Here is a 23,855-nt window from a genome sequence, read left to right as displayed (position 1 = left end):
CACCCTAATACTGCGCTTTTCCAACGGTCTCAGCAAATGGCACACCAGGAGACTATATGCTGCGCCTGGCTCGGAGGGTCCTACGCCCACGGAGCCTCACTCATTGCTAGCACAGCAGTCTGAGATCAAACTGCAAGGTGGCAGCGAGGCTGGGGGAGGGGTGCCTGCCATTGCCCAGGCTTGCTTAGGTAAACAAAGCAGCCAGAAAGCTCGAACTGGGTGGAGCCCACCACAGCTCAAGGAGGTCTGCCTGCCTCTGTAGGCTCCACCTCTGGGGACAGGGCACAGACAAAAAAAAAAAAAAAAGACAGCAGTAACATCTGCAGACTTAAATGTGCCTGTCTGACAGCTTGGAAGAGAGCAGTGGTTCTCCCAGCACGCAGCTGGAGATCTGAGAATGGGCAGACTGCCTCCTCAAGTGGGTCTCTGACCCCTGACCCCTGAGCAGCCTAACTGGGAGGCACCCCCCAGTAGGGGCAGACTGACACCTCACACGGTCGGGTACTCCTCTGAGACAAAACTTCCAGAGGAACAATCAGACAGCAGCATTCGCGGTTCACGAAAATCCACTGTTCTGCAGCCACTGCTGCTGATACCCAGGCAAACAGGGTCTGGAGTGGACCTCTGGCAAACTCCAACAGACCTGCAGCTGAGGGTCCTGACTGTTAGAAGGAAAACTAACAAGTAGAAAGGACATCCATACCAAAACCCCATCTGTACATCACCATCATCAAAGACCAAAGGTAGATAAAACCCCAAAGATGGGGAAAAAACAGAGCAGAAAAGCTGAAAATTCTAAAAATCACAGCAACTCTCCTCCTCCAAAGGAACGCAGCTCCTCGCCAGCAATGGAACAAAGCTGGATGGAGAATGACTTTGACAAGTTGAGAGAAGACGACTTCAGATGATCAAACTTCTCCGAGTTAAAGGAGGAAGTTCGAACTCATGGCAAAGAAGTTAAAAACCTTGAAAAAGATTAGATGAATGGCTAACTAGAATAACCAATGCAGAGAAGTTCTTAAAAGACCTGATGGAGCTGAAAACCATGGCACGAGAACTACGTGACGAATGCACAAGCTTCAGTAGCTGATTCGATCACTGGAAGAAAGGGTATCAGTGATAGAAGATCAAATGAATGAAATGAAGTGAGAAGAGAAGTTTAAAGAAAAAAGAATAACAAGAAATGAAGAAACCCTCCAAGAAATATGGGACTATGTGAAAAGACCAAATCTACGTCTGATTGGTGTACCTGAAAGTGACGGGGAGAGTGGAACCAAGTTGGAAAATACTCTGCAGGATATTATCCAGGAGAACTTCCCCAATCTAGCAAGGCTGGCCAACATTCAAATTCAGGAAATACAGAGAACGCCACAAAGATACTCCTCGAGAAGAGCAACTCCAAGACACATAATTGTCAGATTCACCAAAGTTGAAATGAAGGAAAAAATGTTAAGGGCAGCCAGAGAGAAAGGTTGGGTTAACCACAAAGGGAAGCCCATCAGATTAACAGCTGATCTCTCGGCAGAAACTCTACAAGCCAGGAGAGTATTTCTTTAAGAATATTCAACATTCTTAAAGAAAAGAATTTTCAACCCAGAATTTCATATCCAGCCAAACTAAGCTTCATATGTGAAGGAGAAATAAAATACTTTACAGATAAGCAAATGTTGAGAGATATTGTCACCACCAGGCCTGCCCTACAAGAGCTCCTGAAGGAAGCACTAAACCTGGAAAGGAACAACTGGTACCAGCCACTGCAAAAACATGCCAAATTGTAAAGACCATCAAGGCTAGGAAGAAACTGCATCAACTAAGGAGCAAAATAACCAGCTAACATCATAATGACAGGATCAAATTCACACATAACAATATTAACCTGAAATGTAAATGGGCTAAATGCTCCAATTAAAAGACACAGACTGGCAAATTGGATAAAGGGTCAAGACTCATCAGTGTGCTGTGTTCAGGAAACCCATCTCACGTGCAGAGACACACATAGGCTCAAAATAAAGGGATGGAGGAAGATCTACCAAGCAAATGGAAAACAAAAAAAGGCAGGGGTTGCAATCCTAGTCTCAGATAAAACAGACTTTAAACCAACAAAGATCAAAAGAGACAAAGAAGGACATTACATAATGGTAAAGGGATCAATTCAACAAGAAGAGCTAACTATCCTAAATATATATGCACCCAATACAGGAGCACCCAGATTCATAAAGCAAGTCCTTAGAGACCTACAAAGAGACTTAGACTCCCACACAATAATAATGGGAGACTTTAACACCCCACTGTCAACATTAGACAGAACAATGAGACAGAAAGTTAACAAGGATATCCAGGAAGTGAACTCGGCTCTGCACCTAGTGGACCTAATAGATGTCTACAGAACTCTCCACCACAAATCAATGAACCACACATTCTTCTCAGCACCACACCACATTTATTCCAAAATTGACCACATACTTGGAAGTAAAGCACTCCTCAGCAAATGTAAAAGAACAGAAATTATAACAAACTGTCTCTCAGACCACAGTGCAATCAAACTAGAACTCAGGATTAAGAAACTCACTCAAAACCACTCAACTACATGGAAACTGAACAACCTGCTCCTGAGTGACTACTGGGTACATAACAAAATGAAGGCAGAAATCAAGATGTTCTTTGAAACCAACGAGAACAAAGACACAACATACCAGAATCTCTGGGACACATTTAAAGCAGTGTGTAGAGGGAAATTTGTAGCGCTAAATGCCCACAAGAGAAAGAAGGAAAGATCTAAAATTGACACCCTAACATCACAATTAAAAGAACTACAGAAGCAAGAGCAAACACATTGAAAAGCTAACAGAAGGCAAGAAATAACTAAGATCAGAGCAGAACTGAAGGAGATAGAGACACAAAAAACCCTTCAAAAAATCAATGAATCCAGGGGCTGGATTTTTGAAAAGATCAACAAAATTGATAGACTGCTAGCAAGACTAACAAAGAAGAAAAGAGAGAAGAATCAAATAGACGCAATAAAAAATGATAAAGAGGATAACACCACCGATCCCACAGAAATACAAACTACCATCAGAAAATACTATAAAGACCTCTATACAAATAAACTAGAAAATCTAGAAGAAATGGATAAATTCCTCAACATGTACACCCTCCCAAGACTAAACCAGGAAGAAGTTGAATCTCCGAGTAGACCAATAACAGGCTCTGAAATTGAGGCAATAATTAATATCTTACCAACCAAAAAAGTCCAGGACCAGACGGATTCACAGCCGAATTCTACCAGAGGTACAAGGAGGAGTTGGTACCATTCCTTCTGAAACTGTTCCAACAAACAGAAAAAGAAGGAATTCTCCCTAACTCATTTTATGAGGCCCGCATCATCCTGATACCAAAACCTGGCAGAGACACAACAAAAAAAGAGAATTTTAGACCAATATCCCTGATGAACATCGATGCAAAAATCCTCAATAAAATACTGGCAAACAGAATCCAGCAGCACATCAAAAAGCTTATCCACCATGATCAAGTGGGCTTCATCCCTGGGATGCAAGGCTGGTTCAACATACGCAAATCAATAAACGTAATCCAGTATATAAACAGAACCAACGACAAAAACCACATGTTATCTCAATAGATGCAGAAAAGGCCGTTGACAAAATTCAACAGCCCTTCATGCTAAAAACTCTCAATAAATTAGGTATTGATGGGACATATCTCAAAATAATAAGAGCTATTTATGACAAACCCACAGCCAATATCATACTGAATGGGTAAAAACTAGAAGCATTCCCTTTGAAAACTGGCACAAGACAGTGATGCCCTCTCTCACCACTCCTATTCAACATAGTGTTGGAAGTTCTGGCCAGGGCAATCAGGCAGGAGAAGGAAATAAAGGGTATTCAATTAGGAAAAGAGGAAGTCAAATTATCCCTGTTTGCAGATGACATGATTGTATATTTAGAAAACCCCATTGTCTCAGCCCAAAATCTCCTTAAGCTGATAAGCAACTTCAGCAAAGTCTCAGGATACAAAATCAATGTACAAAAATCACAAGCATTCTTATACACCAATAACAGACAAACAGAGAGCCAAATCATGAGTGAACTCCCATTTACAATTGCTTCAAAGATAATAAAATACCTAGGAATCCAACTTACGAGGGATGTGAAGGACCTCTTCAAGGAGAACTACAAACCACTTCTCAATGAAATAAAAGAGGATACAAACTAAAGGAAGAACATTCCATGCTCATGGGTAGGAAGAATCAATATCATGAAAATGGCCATACTGCCCAAGGTAATTTGTAGATTCAATGCCATCCCCATCAAGCTACCAATGACTTTCTTCACAGAATTGGAAAAAACTACTTTAAAGTTCATATGGAACCAAAAAAGAGCCCGCATTGCCAAGTCAATCCTAAGCCAAAAGAACAAAGCCGGAGGCATCACGCTACCTGACTTCAAACTACACTACAAGGCTACAGTAACCAAAATAGCATGGTACTGGTACCAAAACAGAGATATAGACCAATGGAACAGAACAGAGCCGTCAGAAATAATGCCACACATCTACAAATATCTGATCTTTGACAAACCTGAGAAAAACAAGCAATGGGGAAAGGATTCCCTATTTAATAAATGGTGCTGGGAAAACTGGCTAGCCATATGTAGAAAGCTGAAACTGGATCCCTTCCTTACACCTTATACAAAAATTAATTCAAGATGGATTAAAGACTTCAACATTAGACCTAAAACCATAAAAACCCTAGAAGAAAACCTAGGCAATACCATTCAGGACATAGGCATGGGCAAGGACTTCATGTCTAAAACACCAAAAGCAATGGCAACAAAAGCCAAAATTGACAAATGGGATCTAATTAAACTCAAGAGCTTCTGCACAGCAAAAGAAACTACCATCAGAGTGAACAGGCAACCTACAGAATGGGAGAAAATTTTTGCAATATACTCATCTGACACAGGGCTAATATCCAGAATCTACAAAGAACTCAAACAAATTTACAAGAAAAAACAAACAACCCCATCAACAAGTGGGTGAAGGATGTGAACAGATACTTCTCAAAAGAAGACATTTACACAGCCAAAAAACACATGAAAAGATGCTCATCATCACTGGCCATCAAAGAAATGCAAATCAAAACCACAATGAGATACCATCTCACACCAGTTAGAATGGCAATCATTAAAAAGTCAGGAAACAACAGGTGCTGGAGAGGATGTGGAGAAATAGGAACACTTTTACGCTGTTGGTGGGACTGTAAACTAGTTCAACCATTGTGGAAGTCAGTGTGGCGATTCCTCAGGGATCTAGAACTAGAAATACCATTTGACTCAGCCATCCCATTACTGGGTATATACCCAAAGGATTATAAATCATGCTGCTATAAAGACACATGCACATGTATGTTTATTGCGGCACTATTCACATTGTCCAACAATGATAGACTGGATTAAGAAAATGTGGCACACATACACCATGGAATACTATGTAGCCATAAAAAATGATGAGTTCATGTCCTTTGTAGGGACATGGATGAAGCTGGAAACCATCATTCTCAGCAAACTATCTCAAGGACAAAAAACCAAACACCGCATGTTCTCACTCATAGGTGGGAATTGAACAATGAGGACACATGGACACAGGAAAGGGAACATCACACACTGGGGACTTTTGTGGGGTGGGGGAAGGGGGGAGAGATAGTATTAGGAGATATACCTAATGTAAATGATGAGTTAATGGGTGCAGCACACCAACATGGCACATGTATACATATGTAACAAACCTGCACGTTGTGCACATGTACCCTAAAACTTAAAGTGTAATAAAAAAAAAAAAAGAGCTTTCCCTTTCCACTACTACTTTTCCTCTATCACATTTTCCATTTTGTTGGGTGGCCTTGGTGTGACCAGAGGTATTTTGAAGATCCACCTTAGGGGAAGTTGAACGGGAGACATTCAGCCTGAATTTAGTGGGATCTATTGATTCAGTCATCAGTCAATTCTCTGTATAGTTAGGTTACTACTGGCCTCCCAGGATAAAATTTCCTCGATGAATAGTCCAAGTGCTCACTCTGGGACTCATCTGGTATCATAATTCAAAGATTAAGGGCATGGGCTGTATTGTGTAATGAATGTGGAGACAAACAGAGCTTTGAAATAAACAGAGCCAGATGCTAGTCTATGAAGAATTCTTTCAATTATCAGATAGGTAAAATCGTAAGTTGAAGATTTGATCTCATTTTCTACTATTCAAAATGGAATTTCCATTTGGTCAGAGACATACTTGATATTGCAATGTATTCAAATGTAAACACATTGTATTTTTTTAAGTAGGAATCCTAAAATAAAAATGTTCAGAATTCCTATGAATGGAGGGTACAAATTTACAGTGACACTACAAACAGTGTTTTTGTAAGCAAACTTGGATATCTATGATCTCAACATATCTGATCATCTCTTGGCATATCTGACACATCTTGCCGTGTGGCAATTCCAGAGAAAATGGGTTCCAAAATTCTTTTTCTTAAAAAGTGTTCTCTAAATTATATAAGGTTCATGTTCCACAAAACCTGGATCTGTCCCTAGATTATCCTGACCCAGTGAATCATAAAATAACATCTTAGAGATGGTATGGACTTTAAACACCATGTAGTCTGGTGGGGTTTTTTTCATATATTTTCTTTTAAGTTTCAAGATCTTTTCTTTTTTTCTTTTTTTTTTTTTTCAAATAAAGGCCTATGTTAGTTTCTATGGCACTTCCCAGGAGGTGCAATAGAAAGTCTTAGTAGTTGATATTATGAAAAAAGTAGAAAATAATAAACCCTGGAGTTATATATATAAGATGTATACTTGTTTCTATTTAATAAGAGAAGAACATATGCAGAGAACAAGTACACCAAATAGTTCTGGAAAAAAAAAAAAGATTTGTACCAAAATAAAGAAAGGATTGTCTAGCATGGGTAATCAAGAATCGTAAGAAAAGGAATCCAACAATATGTGTCCTAATGATAAATTAACCAAATGTCCTAAAGACAAAAATTAAATATGTGTCTTCAAGCTCTCATAGCTAGGGGTTGAAACTTCTATACTACCAAACTAACTATAATAAAACTCTTGGCTGGGCATGGTGGCTCACGCCTGTAATCTTAGCACTTTGAGTGGCCAAGGTGGGTAGATCACTTGATCTCAGGAGTTCAAGACCAGCCTGGGCAACATGGCAAAACCCCGTCTCTACAAAAAAATACAAAAATTAGCCAGGCATGGTGGTGTGTACCTGTAGTCCTAACTACTAGTGGGGCTGAGGCAGGGAGGATTGCTTGAGCCCACGAGGTGGAGGTTGCAGTGAGCCAAGATTACGCCACTGCCCTCCAGCCTGGGTGACAGAGACCCTGTCTCAACAGAAAATAATAATAAAAAAATTCTAATACAATGTACATAGTTTTATATAATTTTACTCTTATTTAATTTTTTAAAAGATAATGTAGCCACATGGTTCAAATTTCAATTATAAAATATTAAAAGGTATAATTTGAAATTTTATGTTTTTTTAAATCCCTCTTTTTCCCTTGTCCCCCATCTGCTCAGTTATGAGTGTCTCAGAAGCCCCTCCCAATCCAGGTAACCACTGATCAGTGTGTTATGTCTTCTTACAGAGTTTCTTCATGCATAATAAAGGAAATAATGAATTATTAGTCCCTCTTTCTAAACAAATTTTATTCTCTTCCCAGGTTTTAAAAATTGAAACATAATATACCATAAAATTCACTCTTTTAAAGTGTACAGTTAAGTGGTTTTTATTATATTCATAAAGATGTACAGCTATCATCACTATCTAATTAAAGAACATTTTCATCACTCCAAAAATAAATGCCCCTTAGCTATCACCCCACTGCCCCCAGTTCCCCCATCTCACTATCCCTAAGCAATCATTAATCTACTCCTGTCTCTGCAGATTTGTCTACTCTGGACATTTCATATAAATTGAATCATACAGTAGGTGGCCTTTGTGACTGGCTTCTTTCACTTAGCACAATGCTTTCAAGGTTCATCCATGTTGCGGCATGTATCAGTGCTTCATTCCTTTCTATGATTGACTATCCCCATTGTATAGACATATACCACATTTGATCTATTCATTAATTGATAGATATTTGTTGTTTCCAAGCTTTTGGCTATTATGAATAATACTGCTACAAACACACATGTACACATTTTTGTGTGAACAGGTATTTTCAATTGTCTTGGGATGCATCTAGGTGTGGGATTGCTGGGTCATATGGTAAATCTACATGTAATTATTCTGCAAAACTGCCAGACTCTTTTCCAAAGTGGCTACATCATTCTACTTTCCCACCAGCAACGTATGTGTGTTCCAATTTCTCCACTTCCTCACCAACAGTTGTTATTGTCCATCTTTTTAAATTATTTCACTTTTTAATACAAAAGGAAGGAAGCATACCGCGCACACTGCTGTGAAACTTGCTCTTTCACATAATAGGGAGATTTTGCTATCTGGAAAACAGAAAGGACCTGTTTCTGGGAAGCAGCCTCAGCTGGTACAGAGGAAGAGGATGTGAGGGGAACCCTGAATACATTTGTGCACGCACTCACACACACACATTAATACAATATAGTATATATAATATATATGTGTATAATATATATACTATATAACACACTATACTATATATACACTATATATACATACTATTTCATTTGTTCCAGTTTTCTGTATCACAAACACTCACACAGAGGCCCCTGAAAGGCTCCAAGAACACCATCAACAAACTACTTATCTGTTGTAATCACAGCACTTTGGGAGGCCAAGGCGGGCAGATCACTTGAGGTCAAGAGTTCGGGACCAGCCTGGCCAAAATGGTGAAACCCCATCTTTAATAAAAATGCAAAAATTAGCCGGGCATGGTGGCAGGTGCCTGTAGTCCCAGCTACTCAGGAGGCTGAGGCAGGAGAATCGCTTGAACCCAGGAGGTGAAGGTTGCAGTGAACAGAGATCGTGCAACTGCACTCTCCAGCCTGGGTGACAGAGCAAGACTCCGTCTCAAAAAAAAAAAAAAAAAAAAAAAAGCTACTTGTCTGGTTCATCCTTCACTTGACATACAAGGAAACCAAGTCCAGAGAGGCCATGTGACCTTCCTAGGTACACTGGTTTGCCGAAGCTGTTGTAATAAAGTATTGTAAACTGGATGGCTTAAACAACAGACATTTATTATCTGGAGTTCTGGAGACTAGACATCCAAAATCCAGGTGTCAGCAGGGTTGTGAGAGAAAATCTCTCTTCTGACCGCTGTGAGAGAAAATCTGTTGCAGGCCTCTCCCCTGGCTTCTGGCAGCTGGCAAGCAATCTTTGGAGTTCCTTGGCTTCCAGAAGCATCACTCTGATCCCTGCCATCAGGTTCACATGGCTCTCTCCCTGTGTGGGTCTTTGTGTGCAAATTTCCTCTTTTTATTAAGACACCCATCATATTGGAGTAGGATGCAGCCGAATGACCTCATCTTAACTTGATTCCCTCTGTGAAGACCCTGTTTTTAAATATAGTCGCATTCTGAGGTGCTGGGGGCTGGGACTGCAATATTTGAATTTTGGAGAAACACAGTTCAACCCGTAACACCAAAGTTATTGCCACTAGCAATGCTTTCTGGATTTCCCAGATATCCTTGAATTTCCTAAGTGTCTTTTATACCAACGATCTAAGCTTGTAAAACATTTTCATTAGTAACACCTCTAATTAAAGACAAATCCCTTAATTCCACAAGAAAACAACTGAGATTTGATGTCAATTCAAAAAGCTAGTTATTAATCAATTGTAACCCATTTTGTGGGCATTAATGGAGGATAACTCTTCATGCACACTGTGGGCTGAGGGTCAGGAAATATGGGGCTAAGCCCTGACTCTGCCATTCATTCACCGTGGGATCATTTATCATCTGGATTGCCACTGCCTCTTCTTGTGGAGGAGTTGATAAGATTTTGAAATTCCAGATGATCCTCTGATTCCTATTCTATTTGGTGATGCTCTGTTTTGTGCTATTCTCTTCTATGCCCACACACAAATATAGGCAACAGAGAAACAGATGATATATACAAGCAAGCATACTTACAACACTTATTCACAGCCTCCTAGATTCTTAGAAATAGAAGGCTTTCACTGACTGTCCTCATTTAACAAAGAAATGGAAGGCTAGGGGGCTTAAGTGACTAGTCCTAAGACACACACATCATTCCTTGCTTGAACAACTTCAAATAGGGCAGTGGTCCTTAAATTAGATCCACAGACCCAGGGGTCTTCATGGATGAATTTTAGGGGTCTATATATCTCCTGAGAGTTAGTACACAGAAATGGGAATGAATGTACATGTGTACATTTTAATTTTTTCTGTTGGAACAAGTCCCTAGCTTTCATCAAACCCTCAAAGTTCTGATAAATCTTCAGCTCTCAGCACAATGCCTGGTATATAAGGCATACCTAGGAAATATCAGTTGACTTATATGTGTGAAGTTCTCAACCACAGAAAAGTTAATAACTACTGAAATAGGGTAAAATAGAATACAGTCATTCTCTGGAAGATAATCCTCACTAGTTCCCATCACCTGAATGCCCTATCTATACAGAGTCTTTCATCATCCTACTGTTCCGAGTCCTGGATGAATTACACTATGCTGTGCATGTCTATTAAACCAATAAGAGAAAGATTTTTTAAATCACTATTTCATCTCCTTCAGGAAATCATCCATCTTTTAAATTCACTTTACTATCCTATTTAATTAATAAGGGTTTAAAGGTAGTTAATAAATTATAATTAATTTAGGAAATGACTGTTTTGTCCTTATTAAAGTAATTCAAATTTTAAATGCTTGTAATTTTCATTAGTTCAATCAAGTAAGACATCCCCATTCCAATTAAACCTAAGCTAACTTACTTTACTGTTAGTCCAGGGAAAATCTCTGATACATTGAGCACATGTGATAGAATGATTATTAAAACTGTGACTTTGATAACTTAATTATTTCTGTAAAGAAAAAAAAATGTGACTCTGAAAAAGTCAGGGAAATGCCTTGGGTCCAAGACAGGTGGTATCATAAGCAGAGAGCAGCAGCCCCATAGAGTAGGTGCTCAATACATATGTGATGAAGCAATGAATTAAAAAGAAGTAGCTGGCCAGGCATGGTGGCTCACACCTGTAATCCCAGCACTTTGGGAGGCTGAGGCAGGCAGATCACCTGAGGTCAGGAGTTTGAGAGTAGCTCGGCCAACATGGCAAAACCCCATTGCTACTAAAAATACAAAAAGTCAGTCAGGCATGGTGGTACATGCCTGTAATCCCAGCTACTCGGGAGGCTAAGGCATGAGAATCACTTGAACCCAGGAGGCGGAGGTTGCAGTGAGCCAAGATTGTGCCACTGCACTCCAGCCTGGGTGACAGAGCGAGACTGTGTCACAAGAGAAAAAAAAAAAAAGAAGTAGCTGATGCTTCTAAGAGAACAGAAAAGCCCGGGCACGGTGGCTCACGCCTGTAATCCCAGCACTTTGGGAGGCCAAGGCGGGCAGATCACGAGGTCAGGAGATCGAGACCATCCTGGCTAACACGGTGAAACCCCGTCTCTACTAAAAAAAAAAAATACAAAAAATTAGCCAGGTGTGGTGGCAGGCACCTGTATTCCCAGCTACTCGGAAGGCTGAGGCAGGAGAATGGCATGAACCCGGGAGGTGGAGCTTGTAGTGAGCTGAGATCGTGCCACTGCACTCCAGCCTGGGTGACAGAGTGAGAATCTGTCTCAAAAAAAAAAAAAAAAAAGAGAACAGAAACTCTCTTTGAGCAGAAAACTATCCACCTTAAGAACAGCTAATAGGACATCCATCAGTGGAGGGATATATAATGGTGAGATCCTTGTCTAAAAGATCATGTGTTTTTGTGACCCATTGAGGAATGGTGCCATGCTGACAATTATCAATATGGATATCAAATACAACTATCTGTCTGTAGTTATTAAACATTTCCTTCTGTCAATTTGTTACTAAGGACATGCCAATATGGAAGAAGCCCAGAGGTCCAGGGACAGGGCCTCAAGACAGAAGAAGTATGATACCCTACAAGAAGCAAGCCAGGCCATTTGTGCCATAGATATGTGAAATAATGAATTACGTTAAAAAAATCAAATCTTATTTGGAGATAATGTATATTGTTAAGTATTTACAGATAATGATTAACTTTGCCAATGGAGGTTAAAAGCTCCCTTCCTTATAGTACGCGGTCTTACTCATGTTTATGTCCCCAATCCCAGCAAAGAGTAGCTGCTTAATAAATGATTGTGGATATAAATTAAGTTTAATCAAGAACATTATTAAGATAATCAAGGAAGATCCTACAAAGTTTTGCCATTTATCTTGTCTAGTTTGTTCAACTACCTTATATTACAGGGAAGGAGTGACTTTTGCATCCTACAAACTTCCTGGAAGAGTAATTATCAGTTAGACATCTACGGACCATCCAAGACTTAAATGAACACAGCAATTTTGAGTGCTCCCTTGGTGATCATCGAGATAAAAAGGATCTTTCTATCTCATTACTCTGTACTCCTTTAAGCAACAATCCTCAATATTTTAGATAGTAAAGAACCTAAGAGCCAGATGTCCAATGAGACATCAAATTTATTCCATTTATCTTACCTGGAGCTGAGGTTTCTTTGTGTTAAGCGTTGTTTTTCTAGAAGCTGAGAATGATGTCTTGGGAGAGACTGTGGATGCTTTCAGAAGAGTACATATTTTGTTGTTACAGATTTTATTTTAAAATTATTCATATTATGATGCATTTATTAGATGAAATACTAGGCATTTCTTAAAATGGAGTTGTAGAAGGATATTTAATGAAAAAGGCAATACATATTTTAAGCATTTTCCTGATTTTTATGGTACATTGAAATTATTTTATGTAATTAATAAAATAAACATGTGACAGATAACAGGCCCACTATTGGTAGATTCCAACTCAGAAATCAATTTCAATATTTGTGTAGCATCATTTCACAGAAATGTTCTTACTTTCTAAACTTCTCCCAGGTACATCAACAGTTCCTCTTGGTGGAAGACCAGTGTGGAAATTTTTCAGAGTGGAAGAATCTGTCATTACCCAGGAATGTACAAATATTTTCTCATAATTCATCTGAGTAATTACCAGACAATGGCCCTGAAAAAAAGACTGAATAACTGACTACCAAAGATACCTGGATTTCTTTAATGCATCATCTTCTATATTGACATGTAAAGATTATTTAATTCAAAATTCCAAAGAGGAGTTGAAATTACTACTGATTAGTTATACTATTGAATCATCGAATATGTCAATGGGTAATCTATGATCAGGTTCAACTAGCTCCTAGTTCTAGAGATGATCATAAATATGAAGGCATTATAGAAGATATGTAATCTTTGGTTGTAGCTCTCTACCAGAATTTTAACTGAAAAAGTTAATGCTTCTATTACGTACTTACAGATGTGATGAATACAAGGAAATTTGAGTTTAAATTATCAGAGATAATGGTTGTTCCAGCCCTGAAAGAAAATGGGGGATTCAAGATGCATTGAAAAAATGTCTATTTAGTCATATAAAACACTCATTGAGACTATTACGCACTAGGCCTAAGATAAAATGAGCAAGGCAGAGACAGTCTCTCACTGTGAAGTGTATATATTCATCCACTCACAAGTACTTCTTGAGCATCTTCTATGTGCCAACATTGTAGAGTTGGGGTGGAGAGGGTCATAGCCCATAGTGCTAGCCTTGAAAAGGAACAATATATTCTATTTGTGCTCCACCTGGAGATATTGAGGAAACACACTACTTAAAAAGTTGGAGGAGACCATTACATGATATCATTTAAGCAAATGTGCAGTGGTATAGGCAGAATAATTTGAGGTAGGATTGTGAAATAGATGACATTTGATTTTAATGCTCCACTTCTGTTTTTATATGTATATTTCCTTTCTCTGAGTGTCTCTGAGGTGCCTCAGCCCCTTCTTGAGGTCTCCCCCTTAATATTCACCATCTATGTCCTCACAGTGAATTCAAGGCCAAATAACTAATTTGATAAACTAATCTCTAGTAAATTGCCATGGAAAATAATCTAGGGTTAGTCTCTTAAATAAAAGATATGAATTTTAACTTCAGCCTTGTAGAGACACCTGGAATACAACCATCACTCCTCATATTCTAATTATGCTGTTAATTTATGTGCAAACATCAATGCAAGGTACTGTGTGTTAAGCACTAAGGCGATGTGTAAAGGAATAAGATGCTAGCTCTATCTATCAGGGGTCTCATGAGTTAACAAGGGGGAGAGATCAATATAGAGACAACTTTGATCAAAGCAGTTAATAGCATGGGCGGAATAGGCACAGTGCCAAGAGAGGGCTGAGCGTTCACCTGTGCCAGCTGTTGTGCACGCCTGAGATTCTGACGCTTGATGTTAATGGGTGTTTGTAGCTAAACCTGTTGTCACATTTCTGTAATGAAACCAAGCCCTAGGCAGGGAAGTGGAGAAGTGAGGGGTGACCCCAGTATAACAGAGGAGCAGGGCAATTAGTAAGCTCCCCAAGGGAAAGATAACCTCTAGAAAGAGAAGGCAGGGCTCTGAGGTCCAGCCATTCCCATCGACATGAAGAATCTCTGTTCTTTCATTAGCTTGGAGGGTGCAGGTCCAATTTTTCCAAAGAGTTAGCTTTTTCTTAAATTCATACATAGCTTTTCAGAGACAGAAGGGGGGCGGATGAAAGGTTACTGTCCCAGCCTACCAGGTCCAAAGACTTTGGAAGGAGTTTTGTCTTTGTGGTTTAGCCCAGCAATGATGAATACTGGTAATTCCAGGTCAAGTTGGGGGAAAGATAGTGCCTTGGCAGGGCAACAAGGATACAACTGTGGGCAGCCAGTGCCTTAATTACCTCTCAAGTTACACTCAGCTTTGGAGGCTTATGCCAGGAAGATAGGTCATGAAACTTATCTACAGGTCCCAAGTGCATCCTCAGGTCTCCTGGATCCTTCCCTTCTTGTGTTTTCATTCCTGTGACATAGATCAGATTTTTCATTCTCTCTAGATTACAACAACAATATTCCCTGATTCCAATAAATCTGATGGCAATATGGCAATGCATCCTTTTTTTTTTTTTTTTTTTTTTTTTGAGATGGAGTCTCACTCTGTCGCCCAGGCTGGAGTGCAGTGGCACAATCTCAGCTCACTGCAACCTCCGCCTCCCGGGTTCAAGCAATTCTCCTGCCTCAGCCTCCCAAGTAGCTGGGATTACAGGTGTGCGCCACCACGCCCAGCTAATTTTTGTGTTTTTAGTAGAAATGGGGTTTCACCATGTTGGCCAGGCTGGTCTCGATCTCCTGACCTCATGATCCACCTGCCTCAGCCTCCCAAGGCAATGCATCCTCTCTTAGCAGTCACCAGAATAATCCTTAAACACAATTACACTGTGTTAATTATATAGATAAGGGTAGTTTTCTTCTAATGTTTTTTGAGGCTGATCCTAAAGTATTGAAAGCTTCCATCTACCTCATCTCATCTAAGTTAATTTCTCCATCCCTCTGTGTTACACACACTCTCCTCTCCAACCCAGAAACACAATTTTGGGTTATCTGCTGAAGCATGTTTTTACACTATCTGTGCTATTTACTTCTCTGGATGCTTTATCCAGAGAAGTTACCCCAAAGCTGGCTTTATACCTGTTATTCTAGGAAACCTCTAATCATTGACTCTAACTTAATCTTTCACATCTGGAGTCAATGCTTCTAGTATTAACATTAATTTGCTTGAGAACCTGCTTGTTTTGATTTCTTTATTCCAAATGTGTTATTTTGTTGTTTCATGTCACATTCTAACTTCCTAAGGAGCTTTCAAAGCCTTGAAATCGGAAACCATGTCCTCCAGTTGTGTTTTGTTTGTTTTTGTACTCTCTGCATCCCATCTCCCCACTCTCCAAGACAGTTTATTTTGAGCTATATATTTCGATCAATTAGCGGATCATGAAATCAGTTTAGTAAGTCTCCTACTAACATCTCTAAATGAAATAGAATTGAACCTAAAAGAATTGAAAACATGAGAGTGACAGACGCATGGTAAGGGCAAGTATCTTTCTGAAACTCTGACATAGGAGTGTGCATCAGGCTATGATATAAAATATATTTCATACTATAAGTTGTGGTCAAAAAAGCTTGAGAAACACGGGTAAGGATGAAACAGCTGCCTGAAGCAAGAGCGTTACCTTGTGCAAATTTATTTGGGTCTCCCTAGCATTTGCTCCCAGATTCCTGGCTTTAGTTTGGCTTTTGATGTCACCCAGTTGGCTCCAACCATTACCCAGGTGACCTCTCAGGTTGGATCCTGCTTGCCCCTTGGATTGCAGGCTGACCTCAGCATGCTGCTGTTCACACTGACCCTATCTGCCTCATATTATTTTTTTATATTTTGAGATGGAGTCTTGCTCTGTCACCCAGGCTGGAGTGAAGTGGTGTGATCTCGACTCACTGCAACCTCTGCCTCCCGGGTTCAAGTGATTCTCCTGCCTCAGCCTCCCGAGTAGCTGGGACTACAGGTGTGCACCACCATGCCTGGCTAATTTTTGTATTTTTAGTAGGGACAGGGTTTCGCCATGTTGGCCAGGCTGGTCTCAAACTCCTGACCTCAGGTGATTAGCCCACCTTGGCCTCCTAAAGTGCCGGGATTACAGGCATAAGCCACTGCACCCGGCCTCTGCCCCACATTATACCGGATGCAACCTTGCTCCAAGCAAAAGCCCAGACATGATGATGAGAATACTAATATACATAAATGCAGACACCTGGCTCTTTTTGGAAAGAGAGTCCAATATTCTCTTTCTATGTTAAATTATTGGGTGCCTGGTACCTGATTTTATTATATAACAGGAAAAATAGACTCCAGGAAATTAACATTTCTTGGAGCTTCCTGAGAGTAAAACTCTAATTCATGGAGGAGTACTTAAACCCATGATCTTAAATTAGCAACTTAGTTGAATTTTGAAAATACAGCAGCAAAAATTCAGCATTCTTGAAGAAATAAGTCCTGTGAGAAAATATTCTAATTACTAATTACATCTGAGATGATATAATTTTTCTAACTTTCTAATGCAAATGATTGGCTTTAAAAATGGCCTAGAAGGGACTTTCCTCTACAATAATTTTGCTTAAAATATACAAATTAGGTAGTGATTTGGAGGAAATCTGTAGCTTTTCTTGTTGCCATGGTAACAATCTACATTTCCATATATTTGTACAGTCATAATGGTCCATGCATAGTTTGCCCTGGAGCCGTGGATGACTATGTTGGTGCCATGGAGTGCTCTCACAACATCTGAAAAATGATAATCATGTCCTTATCTTATTTGCTGCCATTTAGCCAATGTAGAGGAAACAACATATAAATGAGGTTTCTTTTGCAGAAGCAGCTATAACTTAATGAAAAGCCTGCCAGTAGTTCATTTTATTAGACATTAATATAATGTACCAAGTAAACACAAGCTAGAATAGAAGTTCCTTGAAAAAAATTGAGGGATATCCAGTCTCCCTAGCATAATTATATGAATGGCTTTACAGTCTTGGCATTGAAGACTTGAGAACTTGAAAAAGACTCAGAGAAGAGCTAGCAAGATATCGATGGAGTGGGAAAGAAGGTCCTTTGAAGAAAAATACTAGCACCATCAAGATTACACTGTTGCGTGATTTCTAGAGACAGACAATAGTAAGGAGTGCATGATTTCATGAGAATATGGGCAGGTCAGGGCTGAATTATTAACACTAAAACACTGGTGAAGGTTTGAAGCTGGTCTCTGAATGTTTCCTGGTCCATAGGCCACGGCTTTGCCCTGGGTCAGGTCGGTATTCCAGGAGAGCAGGCACTGTCTATCATGTGGGACATGACTAGTGTTCAATAAATATTTGTAACACTTGGCTTCATGTTATATTCCTATATTTATTTTTCTTTCATTTGCATTTTCTCATTTATATTATATTTTCTTCTATAGATTTCTTTTATGGAACAGGGAGGGTTATAAATTAAATGTTGTTGAAGATAAAAGGAAGAAAATAAAACGGTAGGGCCATAAAGAACTTACAGACAAAGGTGCAATGTGTGGGGTTTGAAGGATGGAGAAATCACCTATCAATGGAGGAGCCAGGAGAGGTTTCATGGAAGAGGTGATTTTTGACATGATTATAATCAGTAGGTAGTAGTGTGACTGGCAGAGAGGGTTCTGAAAAGTGAAGACAGCCAGGTCTTCCAATTCATCAAAACAAATTTTTACTCAAATATTTATTGATTCTAAAAAAGAAACTGAAAGTACAAAATATAACAATATAACCTGTAGTATCAGCATAAGGAACAGTGAAGCAGAAAGTCTATCTTTCCTTTGGGCCAAGAAGAAAATAATGGGAGATTCCTGTTGAGAGAGGAAAACAAATTTATCAGAATTTAGAATCATTCTCCAGGCTCTTTTTTAATTTTAAAACATTTTTTGAATGTTTGTCAGTACAGAGCAGGTGTATATATTTAACAGGAGATATTTTGACACAGGCTTGCAATGCATAATAATCACATCAGGGTAATGGGGTATCCATTGTCTCAAGCATTTGTCCTTTGTGTTACAAACAATTCAATAATGCTCCCTTAATTATTTTTAAATGTACAATTAAATTATTTTTGACTATAGTTACCCTCTTGTGCTAGCAAATACTAGATCTTATTCATTCTTTGTAACTACTTTTTGTACACATTAACTGTCCCCACTTCCCTCTACCTCCATCTTTCCAAGCTTCTGGTAACCACGCTTCTATTCTCTATCTTCATACATTCAATTGTTTGGATTTTTAGACCCCACAAATAAGTAAGAACAAGTGAAGTTTGTACTTCTGTGTCTGACTTATTTCACTTAACATAATGACCTCCAGCTCCATCCATGTTGTTGCAAATGACTGGATCCCATTCTTTTTTTATGGCTGAATAGTACTCCATTGTGTAGATGTACCACATTTTCTTTATCTATTCATCTGTTGGTGGAAATTTAGGTTGCTTCCACATCTTAGCTATTGTGAATAGTGCTGCAGTAAACATGGGAGTGCAGATATCTCTTCAATATACAGATTTCCTTTCTTTGGGGTCCTAGCAGTGAGATTGCTGGATCATATGGTAGCTCTATTTTTAGTTTTCTGAGGAAGCTCCAAACTTTTCTCCATAGTGGTTGTACTAATATTTACTTTTCCAGTAACAGTGTACAAGGATTTCCATTTCTCCACATCCTTGCCAGCATTTGTTATTGTCCAGGCTATCATTTTAGTTCTTTAAAAGTGGCTGTAATTTCTCTTGTTCATTTCATGATCAAAGTCAAAATGCATTACTTCCTAATCTATCAATCACTACTCTTGGTCCAACAGAACCCACTAATCATTCCCTTCCATCTCACATGCACCTCCACCTGCCTGCTCTAGCCTCACCTGAGAGTAATGAATATCGCCAGGGCGTCCTCCAAGACCGCGGGAGACTAAGGCTGTATTGTGGGACGGTCTCCTGGGCTTCCTAGCACAATCTGGCCCTCCAAGATTCTCCTTCACCTTAGGGAGATCTAGCACATGATCACCCCCACCATGACCTTGCTGGACTCAAGACGGTGAAGCTTCAAGGACACCCAGATCCTTTTACATCTGAACCAAATGGACTGAAGCTTTGAAAGAAGCTGGAGTTTCCTCATGGCCTGTCTAGCCTCCTTGGTGAATTCTGGTGTCCGGAAGACCTTTCATTTGCTCTAATGGCTGCCATCCAGTAACAACATCTTTCTTAATAGAGAGGCACCACTCAATACTTACCCATAAGGGTACAGCCTAACCTAGCCCATCAAGACAGGGACACACACAAGCCTAAATATTCTGTTTGCACTGAGAGGGCTGGAGGTGGTTATCATCACTCCCATCTGTGTGGCTGAATGCTTGACTGATGCTATGTTTCCCAGGATCTTCTCTGGTCTCCCACAAGCACTAGAGCCCTGCCTAAAATAGTTTCAGTTCACTGGAGCCCTAATTCCCACATCCAGAACATGATAGCCCTATTTCTCAAGGCTGTATCTTGCTTCCAGGACGCCTTCCAGATATACCATCTACACACCCTTCTGAATCCAAAAAGTCCTTGCTTCCCAGTCTTGCCCTACCCTGAGTGAGAGAATTTGAATCCTGATGCCAGATTGGGTTGGACTAAAGCAACGTTTTCCAAATTTCTCTAGTCATAAAAACTCATCAGGAGCACTCATTAAAAATACAGAATCCTAAGCTCTCTCCTAAAGATCCTGCTATGAGAGACATGGGGCAGGGCCTGGCCATGTATTTTTAGCAAATGTCCAAGATGATCGCTAGGACTTTTTGATATTTAGAGAAACACTAGATTAAAGTTTGCTATACTTTCTTAGACCTGGTGATTTGGGTTTCTAGCCCTAGAAGGGCTCAACCCTTTTGTCCCAACTAATTTCCCGTTGCTCCAACCTCAACCACTTCAATCCTGCCCTTCTTTCTTCCGTTTCCCAGCATGTCTTATAGCCAACATCACCCTCACCATGATACTCCGTATACACAGAAAGACTTCCCTAAGATTCTGTTACTAACCTTGCAGGGAACTAGCCTCACCTTCCCGCCCTTTGGATCCGTCCCCTTGGACAGTATGGCTGGCCCATATCACAATGGACTTTTCCATACTCCATGGACATGGTGATTTTAATCTCTGGGCCTTCCTGAGAGGGCACCAGCTTTTTATATTCATTAGTTTCTTTTGGCCTTTGCTGGTAACTTCCTTTTTGCTGGATGGCCTATGATGTAACCAGCCTATTTATGGTAATTCTAACACTTCAAAACAATATAGAAATACAGTCTCTACCATAGTGTTATGCATATACCTATATCCTCTATTAATTTTTCCTAGGGGTGTAATGTTTACAAGATTTGTCTCTTCCATTTAACCACAGACCTAGTAATTATTAAAACCACTTATTTAGCACCTTTATTTATGCAAGCGATTTTATAAACATATAAAATACAGTAAGTATTTTAAATTTTTGTTGTATTTCTTTTCTCCTTGAGAATAGAGTCCAACCCCTCAACTTGTTTCTTATCCGTCCTTATTTCCCATAGAACTAAAATGCAAAGACACAAAGTAGGCAATCAATAACTGATTACAACATTAGTTAATAAAATAAATGAGGCATGTAAGGTATACAACTGAGTGATAGTGAGAACACATAATTAACCTCAAAGACTAGAATGCTTGGAAATCACTTATTAGATGAATGTAATATATCAGGCATGAAATGTCAAAAAGAGAAGAAAGGTCTGCATTTTTGGACCCCTAGGTCATCCTAGACATTAAAGAGGGCCACATCACCCTGGCAATGAAATGGGACAAAATAAAAGTTCGGCCATCAGTACTGCCTCTGGGAAATCTCAGGCAAAAGGAATAAAACGAGAAATAAAAATGAAATCCTAAGCCCACCAAGCAACAGAACAGACCTCCTCTTTGCCAAGGGGACCCCAGAGAAACCTCAAAAACTGAGTTCCCAGCCATGATGGGATGGGAGGTTGGAGAAACCTCATTATAACCCCTCCCTCACTTTTTCCTAAGGGTTAAACAGAAACCAGCCCTTTGGAAAGACTCACTCCACCCCTAGTATCAACCACCTGATGCTACCTCTCCCTTCTGTGGTTTCTACAAAATAACCGGCCATCATTCCTTCCTGATAAGAGACCATGGAGGATGCGCAGTAAGGGTTTTCATGTCCTCTGCTTCAACTTTTGTCTTCAGAGGGCTGAAAACTCCTCCCTGGGATCATGCTAACTCCAGTATTTTTTGATCATGGTACCCATGAAGGGGCATGAAGTTTATTGGGGCATGTGCATATTTCTCCTTTCATAAATATTCATGACTCCTCTTATAGTTTATTGAATATGTATGTTTGGCCACCCCTTTCAGCATAAATTCCTGTTCCCTTTGCTCCTCCCTCAAACAGTCTGTCTCTAGCTTGTCAGAATGGCCACTCTGTAAGATGCAACCTTATATGAGAAATAAAGCTCCCCTTTCCAAACGAAATAGAGCTACATATTAATCTTAATCTACTTGACAAGTGGAAAATAAAATAGAACAAATAAAAACACAACTCAACTCAACTTAACTCTTCTGCCTGAAAATACTGAATGTTCAGGTTGACAGAAATCTAAAAAATTGTGTTTTCCATGTTTATGTTGGTGTAGATCCTATGGAGATGTGATTAGCTGATTTAGGGTTTGTAAAGCTAAGAAATACAGGGAGAACTTCGTTCTGTTTCTGGGAATTCTGATCCTAGATACTCTTCTTAGAAATCATGATAGCTTTCTCTGAAAATGCTTTACTTTGAATCAGTTGCATTCAGGAAAATAGATAATTCTAACAGAAAAAGGGTAGCATGGCTCTGAATTCATGAGGGAATGGTCACTGACTAAGCATCTGGTACCTGCCAAGCTCCATGCTCAGTGCTTTGTGCATACTCTCTCTGCTGAGGTCCAACAGCACCTGGCATATCAGAAAACTGAAGCTCTGGGAAGTGATATACTTTGTCCCAGGTCACTGAGTGACAGAGCCAGGACTCTGACCTAGGTCAGTCTGACTCCAGAGACAAAGTTATTTTCCCAATATCCAGTTACCAGCCCAACTCAATCAAAGGCTATTGAGCACTTGTGCCAGACACGGTTCTAGAACTGGGATGGCAGTGATCACAGACAAAATCCCTGCCTTTGAGGAGTCTACATTCTAGGGGTTCCCAGATTATCATTTGGGATATTTAACATATTTAAGATCATTTAAGATATCTTTGAGATATCTGGAGAGACACACCAAGAAAGGAATGATGAAGCTATCAGAATCCTAAATCAACAAGAAGCCACATCCAGAGATGTCTTTTTACACTTATTTTTCTAAGGTTCACTAAAACCAAGGCAATTTTTTTCTTTATTTCAAAATGAATGAAAGGCAGAGAAGGCATGCATGCATGGAATGACATTAGAAATGGCCCGATTAATGTCTCATAAATGTTAACTTTGTGATTCATCTGCTACATTGCATTAAATACCCATAGATACCAGGGTCCACTTTGATATTTGTTTCTTGTGTTGTATTTAATAAAAGAAGTCATGTTCTCTATTCCACACAGACACTCCATGTAGCTGCAATTGCAGTTCTTATTCTGGTTTTCCCTTGACCTTAAAACTTCTAAAGGCTTTGGAGAAGACTTTAGAGTGGCCCAAACTATAAAGAAAATTGAACTTAGCAAGCAATTCCCAAGACTCTCCAAAGTTCATTTATATAATTGCCAATGCAGAATCATTTTTAAATCTTGAAGAGAAACCTCCTTTTGCCTTCACATTTTTTTCCTAAGTATAGAATAAAAATCAATTAGAATAATAGTCTTCAGATTTGGTATGATACTGATCTAAAGATTCAAATAAGCATCAACCCTGAAACAGCTTTGGGAAAACCTACTTTAACCCTGTAGTAACAGGAGATCTTGCATTGGAATGAGAAAATTAGCAATTTTGAGTGCCCCCTTATATCCTCAACATTTTGACCAAGGCGAGTGTTATTGAAAACACTACCAAACTGGAGGTGCCTTTATTCATATGTAGTTATGTTTGTTGCTTTTAAAAATCTAGACACATTCTTGCCATGCAAAGGAATAATTCAGACATTTAAATGCTGAGGCTCTTGCCCTCAGTACTAATGTATAAATAAAGAGAACTACTCTG

At 39.5% G+C, this 23,855-nt stretch overlaps 2 long non-coding RNA genes across 2 annotated transcripts in view; one reads left to right on the top strand and one right to left on the bottom strand.

Moving 5' to 3' along the window:
- LOC134761275 (uncharacterized) overlaps positions 1-15,118 on the top strand; it is a 74,471-nt gene extending 59,353 nt beyond the window's left edge. The window contains exon 4 of the long non-coding RNA XR_010139695.1: positions 13,097-15,118. This is a non-coding gene — a long non-coding RNA (uncharacterized LOC134761275). The remainder of the gene's footprint in view (positions 1-13,096) is intronic.
- Positions 15,119-18,290: 3,172 nt separating this feature from the next.
- Positions 18,291-23,855, bottom strand: part of LOC129058990 (uncharacterized) — a 36,590-nt gene continuing 31,025 nt past the window's right edge. Inside the window, exon 3 of the long non-coding RNA XR_008524526.2 lies at positions 18,291-18,487. This is a non-coding gene — a long non-coding RNA (uncharacterized LOC129058990). The remainder of the gene's footprint in view (positions 18,488-23,855) is intronic.

Source organism: Pongo abelii, chromosome 3 (assembly GCF_028885655.2).
Source record: "Pongo abelii isolate AG06213 chromosome 3, NHGRI_mPonAbe1-v2.0_pri, whole genome shotgun sequence".
Taxonomy (NCBI): Eukaryota; Metazoa; Chordata; class Mammalia; order Primates; family Hominidae; genus Pongo; species Pongo abelii.
This window is presented reverse-complemented; position numbering and strand designations above follow the sequence as displayed.